This window comes from Peromyscus maniculatus, chromosome 2, assembly GCF_049852395.1.
Source record: "Peromyscus maniculatus bairdii isolate BWxNUB_F1_BW_parent chromosome 2, HU_Pman_BW_mat_3.1, whole genome shotgun sequence".
Lineage (NCBI taxonomy): Eukaryota > Metazoa > Chordata > Mammalia > Rodentia > Cricetidae > Peromyscus > Peromyscus maniculatus.
The window spans coordinates 143,563,289-143,573,330 of NC_134853.1; the positions used below are offsets into that span (position 1 = coordinate 143,563,289).

A 10,042-nucleotide genomic window follows, 5' to 3' on the forward strand; every position below is an offset into this window, starting at 1 on the left:
GTTCCCTGGTTCCGTACCATCCCAGCTCCGTGTGGATACTACCATCTTCCTGGAAGGGCTTTGCCACTGGGGCCCAGAGCCTGCTGTCTGGGGCTCCTGCTCCTTCTGGGTCCATTCGAGGACAGAATCTAGTTTCTAGTTAGGGCACAGGAGTGTGGGAGTCCTAGAAGTGTTTCCTGAGCTGGGGCAGGTGCAGACACAGTGTCGGAGCAATCCGGAAGGCAATGGGGTTGTGTCGGATCCACCCCCTTCAGCCAGCTCTTGGAAGAAGCCAGCTCTGTCCCTCGAAGAAAGAATTGAAAGAAATGGGCCATATGCCTGCTGCTCAGAACACCATGAAGCTTACTGGAGGTGGCTCTTAACCCCGCACCCGCCCAGTCCCAACTTCTGGGTGTTCCAAGTAGATATAGCAGTTATCAGCGCCCTCTATGGGACACATGCCCCTCTGACCCAGGGGAAGCTGCCTGGGACCCCGAAGCTCCAGGATACAGACAGGGCTGGGACTGAGGAGGAGAGCCAGGGAAGCGGGGCTGTGTGGTCTCCCCCTACCCACAGATAACATCTGGGGGTGCAGTGCAGGACTTAAGTGATGAGTGACTCAGATCCGGGGACTTTTTCACAAGGTGAGAGGGAGTCGATGTTTCCAGCTGGGCTGCTTGCCCTGTCTGCTGAGAAGACTGGCTGGGGATGCCTAAGCAGAGGTGCCTGGGAGAGCTCCCGGGAAGGCAGACCTAGGGAAGAACTTCCTGGAGGAGTGTCTGAGGACTGAGGCAGGGAGGACGGCCACAGGAGGAGTGAGCCGGGACATGCTGCTCCTCCCCCATGGAGAATGGCAAGTTTGGGAAAGGAGCAGGGCTAGGGCAGTGCCGCTCTGCTCAGAGATGCAGCTAAGTGGTGTGGCTGGGGTGGCAGAGGGGCCCACGGCGGCTCTAGAAACCCTAAGAAGCCCCGAGGGGGACAGGAGTGGGTGGTTGGATGGAGCACTAGTGAGCGAGGGCTTGGAACGGAGCAGGGGCCAGGGGAGTCTGACTTCTTCACAAAGGACGCGGCCTTCCCTCTCTGCCTTCCTCCTTGTCTCGTTTTGATTGTTTCTTGTAGTTACCATCTTTTCCAGGCAAGGAAGAAGGCCATGAGTCCGTCCATAGTGGTCTAGATGTCATTAGACTCCCTGGGTCTTACTGGCTCTTGCTAAGAGCAACTGAAGCCTCAGAATCCAACAAAACCCCAGCCCGGAGCAGGAGCAGGAGGAGTGTGAGGCAGAGGGCGGAGCCTTGAAGCACCCTCCCCCATAGCTTCTTCACTATTCGCCCCAGAAGCGAGTCCGGGTACTTAGTGTAGAAGGAGGAGGGCTTGGGCAGGTTGCGTAAGTTTCGCTTCCACTCTGGGCCCCTTAACTGCTCATTGTGCGGCATAGGCAAGCACGGTGATTTCTCTGGTTCCCTCGTCTGCAAACTGAGTAATGAGCGGACTGGTTACCTAACGCTGCAGAAGGAACTCCTCGACACTCAGCAGCTGAAACTCACACACAGTGGTTACCTTAATTCCTGGGGGCTGGGGTTCGGGCCCAACTCAGGCAAGCCCCTGCTGGACTCTCACCGAGCTGCTGCCCCAGTAGAAGGCCACACGGGAGAAGAGTCCATAGGACTCAGCTTCTCAAAGGCTGTGAGGTGGGTCTCAGGTCCCTGCTGCATCTGGCCAGGACTTTCCTCAGTTTCTGGTGACGTGGATGCTGCAGCCAGCTTTATCAGAACAAGAGCGGGAAGAGTCGGTGGCGAGGTGGGGGTGAGGGAGGAGGAGGGGATAGAGAGAGAGACTCTCACATGTACACATGCAAGTAGGACAGACATTGTTGTCTCTTAACCTAGTCATGGAACTGACAGGCGGTCTCCTTTGCCCTCTTCTCCTCATCAGACACAAGCCATCATGCCGAGTCCCTCAGAGGGCCCAGGAGAGGACCGAAGGACATGAGGACCCTTGGCAACCAGAACACAGTGCTACTGGTTTTTTAGGGAACTGCTAAAAATTGCCAGAGGGCTTAGCCTGGAGCTGGTGCCTGGCACCTGCTCAGTACACCGATGTCCTTGTGAGAAAGCCAGGCTGGACCAAGACAAAACAGAAACCAAGGCTGTTCGCCAGTTCTACCTGTTGGCTCAACGCCCCTGGGAGAGTCCACATGCCACTTCTCTATTTCAAATCTGGTCCAGCCCCTTCCCCTCCCTTGAACCCCACTGAACATCACCTTTTTTCTCTCACCCTAGACAGGTCTACAGCATTTTGAAGTTTACAGATTTCTTAGAAATGACAACGAAGGGTATGTACGTATGTATATATATATATATTACCTGGGAAGGAAAACTGAGAAGTTTACCTCCGTAGCAAATAAACAGAGCTGTGACTGGTGTTTCAGGATTGACGCAGCTCTTTTATGTACTTTTGACAGTTTCAGCTTGTTCCTGACAGCTACAAGGTTTCTCTCCCTCCAGAAAAATTGGGGGAGGGAGTCACGTGATACCTTCCTACACAGAGTGCACGGCTCACGTGAAAGATGAGGAGATTATAATTCAGGGTAGCTAGGGCCCTGGTCCAAGGTCACAAAAATTGTGGAACCGAGAATGTGAGAGACTGCGCACAACCTTTGTAACTCATTTACTCCTTCGTTCATTTATTAGAGACACAGCTTTCAGTCCCTGTGAGGGGCCACTCTCTGAATGCAGGTGCTGGGGTCCACTGAACGAGCCCTTGGATCAGCCCTAAAGAGCTTTAATGTCCTTCTCCTCCAGATTGGCAGTATCTTTAAATTAAAGTCCACTTTACCCAAGTCTCTTCTCCTTGCTTCTGCTGCTAGGCATGGGGCTGTATCTAGGGAGGGTTCTGGAGTCATTGCTTCGAGTGGAAGGTGACAGAAATGACCCAAGATTCCAGGAGAGAGGGAGCTGATGAGATACAGTAGTTGGGAAGCAGGTGGCTAAACATGAACTGCCATGAAAAATGGGGACCAATGTTTATGGACCGAGGCAGTGCTTGACCCTTCCCCCCCGGGGTCCTTCTCTACCCGGCTAGTACCCAGCCTCTACCCTCCACGGCCCTTCAGGAGTTAAACCCAGGCTGCTGCCTTCCTGCCCACTGAGCCAGGTGATGGGATTGTGCTTAATGGTAATTTGCAAGAGTTTGGTCAACTAGAAATACATAAGGAGATGGGAATATGAAAATGCCCTGGGAGTTTGTACAATTGATATATTGTGGCTCAGCCAGCTGTTAACTCCACCGCAGGAGAGACGGCAGGAAGAACTGCAACCAGCCTCGCATTTGTGGTCTAAACCTTTGCACTGGAGAAGTTGAGGGAGTCCGCTGTGTCTCCAGGAATAGCCCACACTGCACTGCCCAGGCAATTCTTCAGCTCAGGACACTGATGTTCTAGGCACTCTGCTAGGCACTAAACATGGGTGCCTGAGTTCTCCATCCTAGAATGTGAGAACAGTCCATGAGTACTCAAGTCTGGGAGGAGACATACTGGGAAGGAAATAAGGCATTAATGGGGTTCAGAGAAAGAGAGGGGAGGAGAGAAGGAGAGAGAGAGAGAGAAAGAGAGAGAGAGAGAGAGAGAGAGAGAGAGAGAGAGAGAGAGAGAGAGGCTTGGAAGAGGAGTGCTTAGGGGATTCTAGATGAATACTTGATGCCTTAACTAATTCTAAGTGGCTTGTAAGTGTAGCCATCTCTCTGCTTGACCACATTTCATTCCAGTTACTAGCTGTGCATCTTTGGGGAAATGACCTAACCATTCTGAGCTCCAGATGTCTCACCCACAAAGGGAGACTAACCATCCCTGCCACAGAACTGTGTGAGGTAGCGCACATCCCTGTCAGCTCTAAAATGGTCTGTGCGTGTGGAATGCTCTGGCTGCAGTAGAAACAAGCAGCGTCCACTCCCCTTTTCCTTTCCTGTGTCAAATTAGCATCAAACTTCTTTGTGACTCAAGGGCACCTCATTCATGGTTTGCTATGCAGGGCCTAACAGGGGGAGACTGCGGCCCTGGTGGGAAAGGGCTGAAATATTTGAATAGGAATTGGTGGAAGCTTAGAAATGTTAACAGGAAGTAGACACGGTGTGACTACTTAGAGGTTGTGTGCCAGTGAGTGAGTTCATCTGAAGAGACTCAGAAGCCACTGCATGGGGCCTGGCCTCAGCAGGTGTTGGGGGTTTGAATGAGAACAGCCCCCACAGGCACATGTGTTTGAATACTTGGTCCCCAGTGGGTGGAACTGTTTGGGAAGGATTAGGAGGTGTGGCTGTGTTGGAGGAGGTGTGTCGCTGGGGGCAGGCTTTGAGGTTTCAAAAGCTCATGTCAGTCTCCATGTGCTCTCCGCCTCCCAGGTGTGGCTCAAGATGTGAGCTCTCAGCTGCTGCCCCAGATGCCTGCCATCTGTTATCCTGGTTCTGCTGCCGCGGACTCTGATCCTCTGGAACTGTAAACTCCAAATAAACTTTTTTAAAAATACGTTTTCTTGGGCGTAGTGTCTTATCACGGTAATAGAAATTAACAAATACATCAGGCTTCGGGGTTGTCTTGCTTCATTCTCCCCCAAGGACCCCCCATGCAGTCCCAGTCAGAGGGGCTTCTGGTTCTGATTCTGATATTCCAGAACAGAAACCCATCCAGAGAAGGACCCTGGCTCTTGGCCCTGTTCCTCTGGATGCGTCCCTGCTGGCAAGGTTCCTCCAAACTCTTCCTTGTAGGTGGCCCTTCCAGCACTTCCTTCCTGTGCTGGGACCTTGCTCTCTCAGGCCCCTGGCAACTGGCCTTGATGTGCTCAGGAGGGGCTTCCTCAGCCTGCAGCCCCGAGTGGTTTCTGTCCTGGAAACCCTGGCTGCTTTCCCTCCTACAGGGAGGGTCCTGGGACTGTGGGGGATTCCTCTGGGTTCTTTTTTACAAAGCTTCAGCAAACAAGTGAAGTTGCTAGCAAACTGTTTCCACTCTGGTGGGTCTCATTGGCTGCCCTACCTCTTGGTGTCTCTGGGCCTCTTCTACTAAAGTCCCCACAGTGGGCTGGGCCCCTGGCCCAAGCCATCCTTCCAGCCTAACCCATTACCACTGATGGACCGCCACCAGCAGGCTGCGACACACAAGGATAAAAGCTGTTCTCAGATGCATCCTGTTCTCCATAGTTACACAATGGGAGCAGACCCCTTCCTCTCCATGGCATGCTCTCAAGCCTGGCTCTCCATTTTGGTACCCTATCACCCTAAAGTTTCTAGAGAATACTGATGCCTGCTCCACTCTGGATTGACAGAATCAGAATTTCAGAGGAGCATAGGGAGGTAAAGTTCTTCAGGTAATTCTAAGAAGTGTTGAGGACCATAAGCCCTTGCTTCAGAGAAAGAATACTGCTCAGCTCTGCCTCCTCGGTTGCCCCAGCCCTTAAATTTCCTCCTCGTGAGGCTCAGTTTCCCAGCTTCTCTTCAATCTTGTTACCATGCACTTTGCATCCCTCAGCTGGTCAATATCACTCGAGAAATATGACTTCTCCACTGAACTGGGCTGTCTAGGACAAGAAGACCAGCCCTCCTTTGCTCGGGATGCTATTCCTCTAGTAATATGATTATGAGTCAAACAAGCCCTTTCTATTCACGGTCCTCATACGTAAGGCCAGCCAGCCTCTCCATTTTTCTCCTTTGCTTCCAGTAACCTTTGAAGGCCCATTTAAGTAGATTGAAGAGTTACTTCAATGGACACATTCATTAGGTTCCAGCTGGACTCTGGGCAAGGTTCTGCATTATCGCTGACTTCTGTCTCAACAGGTCTGTCCTGAGGTTGTCTGCTCTCTTCATCTCTGCTTTGGAATGTTTATAATCTAACTCCCAACCACTGACACCTGCTCCTCTTAAATGTAAATATCAGATTCCATTAAAAGAGCATTAGCATTGGGGCACCTGTAATTAATTTTCTTGGGAGAATGAATGGTTCAGAAGGAATGCAACCGAGCAGGGCCTCACACATGGCTCAGTTCATTTATCCTAATTGATTTACATAAGACTCGTGGGGGCATTGGGACTTGCACCCACTGACTGAGGGTGGGGGTGCCACATGGGCCCCTGGAGTTGGGGAAGGCAGCAAGACGGATCGCTGGAGCTGAGGCCAGCGGGCACTGATCACAAACAACATAATGGGCCAGCCTCGGAGGTGGGCCGGCCCTGGAAGCTTTTAGAGGCTCTCAGCAGCCCTTGTAGTGCACCCAGATTACACACTGAGCTATTTCACATCATTAAACCCTCCTATCTCATCCCTGGGTACCACACATGCTCTCAGCATCAGGCTGGGCTTCAAAGCAAGAGTAGCCACTGCAGCAAGCTGACCCTGGGATGCTGAGTCCCATTGGCAGGTGTTTGTTTACTTGCCGGCCTCACAGACATGAGAGGACTCAACATCTGCTTAGCCTGTCTGTTTGGGTTCCTGCTGTTGTTGGACCGGAGGCTGGGGGTGGGTATCACTGGTCTCCTAGACTCCTCAGAGGCTCCAGCGCCACAGTCTCCCTCCCTCTGCTCTGGCCTCAAAACCACACTTCCTCATCTGCCTGCCATCCCTGGGCACTAGGAATGGTCCCCCAGTGCTGGATCAACCTGGCTATGTTTGACCCTGCATTCTTCTCTTGAAGCAGGAACTAGGTACCAAGAAAGCAAAACAGATGATCAGGGACAGACTCTGGACCTGCGACACTATTTCTGGCCTCTTGGATTTCTGATTTCTACTCAGTGCTGTAGAACAATGATGATCCTCTCTAGCCCCCCCCCCCTTTTTTTTTTCAGCAGGATGTCTCACATAGCCTGGATTGGCTTTGAAGTTACTATGTAGTTAAGGATGACCTAGAACTTCTGATCCTCCTGCCTCTTCTTTTCAAGTGCTGGGATTACAGGTGTGTGCTACCACACCTGTTTATGTGACACTGGGGATAACCCAGGTTTTTTTGTATGCTAGGCCAACACTTTATCAACTGAGTCTCATCTCCAGCTCTCATCTGCTCATCTCCTGAATTCCAGTCTGAGGTTTTCTCTGATGTCCATGCTTCTCCCTCTGAACTCCCACCATCTGGCACCTGTACTTTACCTCCTCTGCCTCCAGGCTCCAGCACAGCCAGGCCTCCATTTTTCCAGCCTTCATCATGCCTACCTCCTCTCTGAACCTGTCTCTGGCTGGCTGGAGCTGGCTGGAGCTAGCTGCAGCTGGCTGCAGCTGGCTGGAGTCTGGCCTGAAGTTCCCACACAGGCCCCTGTCTCCCTTCCTCAGTAGTATGCTACTGTCCTCCACAGGTTTCCTAGCTGCTCCACCAGGACCTGGCTGGAAACAGTCCTCATCTGTTCTACCCATCCCATCTGTCCAGAGCACTCACTCACTCAGTCCTGATCCAGCCCTTGCAAGCTGTGTCTCTGTCCTCAGGGCTGAATCCTGTTCCCATGTCCCTGGCAAAAGCTTATGAACCAAAGAAGTCGTGATGTTTCCCATCTTCCAGGTGGGGCAGACTCTTGGGTGGTGCACTAAGGACACCACTCCGGGAATCTGGAAATTCCACATTCTGGTTTTGTTCCTCCGTCTTCTGTCTGTCATGGTCCTAACTTCTAGGAAGGCTACAGACTGGGGCATATCTTCAGGCTCCTTAGCTTGTGCCTGTGTGGCCTTGGGTAACTCCCTTCCTTCCTTTCTCTGAGTTTCCAGATTCCTTATCTGAGATGAGGGGGTTGAGGATAATGATTCCCAGGGGTCCTTTTACCTTTGAAATAAAATTGAAAACAAGAGGCCCTGAAGATAAGGGGGATTATTATGGTGGCCAAATCAAGCTATTCCTCTTCTCCCCTCTGCCCGAGGCTGCGACAGCATGCGGGGTTTGGCACTAGAGTCACAGAAAACTCTCAGCACAAGGGCCCTGGGCTCTCACCTTTGGAAAACGGTGCAATTTAATGGTAATGCAATTACAGATGTGCTGAGATTGAAACGGCCCATCTTATCTCAAACTCATCTTCCCCACCAAGTATCAGGGCAGGTGCTGATCCCTAATAGCTGCTGAAATGGATTCACCAGGCAGCTGGGGGCTCCTGGAGAGGAGAGCTGTGTGCAGAGAGAGGAGGGAAGAGGGAGGCAGCTGGAAGGAAGGAGGAAGAGAGCAGGGAGAGCGAGAGAGCGAGAGAGCGAGAGAGCGAGAGAGCGAGAGAGAGAGAGAGAGAGAGAGAGAGAGAGAGAGAGAGAGAGAACAGAAAGCAGAAAGCAGAAAGCAGAAAGCAGAAAGCAGGGACCAGCAAGGAATGGTCGGATTGGGGGGGGCAGGAAACAGAGGTAGTTTTATTTTTAAAATGTCAAGAAAGGGGATGATGGAGGAGGATGGAGGAACGAGGAAACTGGAAAGCAAAGAGGAGGAGAGAAAAAACAGGGAGAGAAGGAGGGAGCTAGTTAGAGGAGGGAAGGAATTAGAAAGGAGGGAAAAAGTAGTGGGAGAGGAAAGGGGGAAAGACAGAAAAGATGAGGAGCTTGGAGACAGATGGGAGGGAGGAAAGAGAGGAAGAGCTGAGGTAGGCAGGGGTACGTTAGAGAGATGGAGACGGTGGGAGGATAGTCCAGGGGAGATAGCAGGAGAGGATGGAACGACATGATGAAGGGAGAAGATTAAGGCAAAAGAGAAGAGGGAGAGGGGAAGGAAGGAGGCTTGAAGATGGCTTACTGTGCAAGCACAGAAACTCAAGTTTGGATCTCTTGGACCCATGTAGAAGCCAGGCGCTGTGTGTGTGTGTGTGTGTGTGTGTGTGTGTGTGTGGTGTGTGTGTGTGTGTGTGTGTGTGTGTCTGTCTGTGATGTTATTCCAGTGATAGGAAGTAGAAACAGGAAGATTCCCCAGGTTCCCTGCCTCAAAAAATAAGGTGGACAGCAATAAAGGAAGAAATCCCATGTCTACCCCTGGCCTACTCCTGTACACACACACACACACACACACACACACACACACACACACACACACACAGGAAGGGGGAAGGAAAGAATGAGAGAGGCAGGAAGGGAGAGACAGCCCTCTTTGGAGGTTACAGGTGAGTAGGGGAAGGAAAGAGGGAGGGAATGACGGAAGGGGGGGTGAGGAAGGAGAAGCCAGGCAAAGAAGTCAGGCAAGGGATGCAGAGTGGGTAGGGGGCAGGGGCTGGTGGGAAGTGGATGATGCTGGGGAAAGGGAGAGGCAGGAGGGGAGGGGAGGGAGGAAGAGGTGGGAAGGGGAGAGGGGACCAGGAGAGAAGGGGGCTGGAGGGAGTGAGGAAGAGGGAGAGAGAGACATATTGGGGAAGAGGAAGGTCTTCATTTCTGAAATCTCGTCTTTTCAGGCCTGTCCAACTTGAGGAAGAGATCAAGAAGAGAAAAAGAAGAAATCTTGGGCTGGGCAGTCGTGATGAGCTTTCTGGGACGAAGCAAGCATGAGAGGAGGCGCTTGGAAAATCTGACTGAGAGCTAAGAATTGGTAGGGAGTCCATGAGAGAAGACCTGCAAGGATCTAAGACCCAGAAATAGGCCCACCTCCCCAACTCCTGGCCGCTGTAGCTTCAGGACAGCGGACAGGGAGGAGCCTGGGGCCGGTGCCTCCAGCAACGGCACCGCAGACAGCGCCCGTCAGCGCCCTGGCTTCAGCACCACGGACAGCACACCCCGCTGGGGTCGGGGCCTCAGCCCAGCCCCGCCCTGGAAATAGCTCTTTGGGGCAGTTGGAATGCAGGCCTGTGGGCCGCTGAATAGATCAATTATTTTTCAGAACATGGTTTTGATCCCGATGTTACCTCTCAGGATCACTGAGTGGAAAGGGCTCGCGGAGAAAATGGCATTTTTTATCACCCTGGCAAAATGCTCCTGCGCTGATGAGATGAGGCGCCCGGCGAGCGCGCGCGTGCACATGTGATACATAACTAACCAGAAGCATAATCTTCTAAATTGAAAGCCATAATGTTTGCTGTTGGAGCTAAATATTAACAGGGCGTTGTCTCCCCCAACGACCCTCGGGAGGCAGCTGGCTTAGCGGGAGGCTGG

General features: G+C 52.2%; 1 long non-coding RNA gene across 1 annotated transcript; it reads left to right on the forward strand.

Moving 5' to 3' along the window:
- The first annotated feature begins 1,334 nt into the window (after positions 1 to 1,334).
- LOC121827648 (uncharacterized) lies at positions 1,335 to 4,495 on the forward strand. The gene is made up of 2 exons (XR_013048885.1): positions 1,335 to 1,667; positions 1,912 to 4,495. It is a non-coding gene; the product is annotated as an uncharacterized LOC121827648 (long non-coding RNA).
- The last annotated feature ends 5,547 nt before the right edge of the window (positions 4,496 to 10,042 follow it).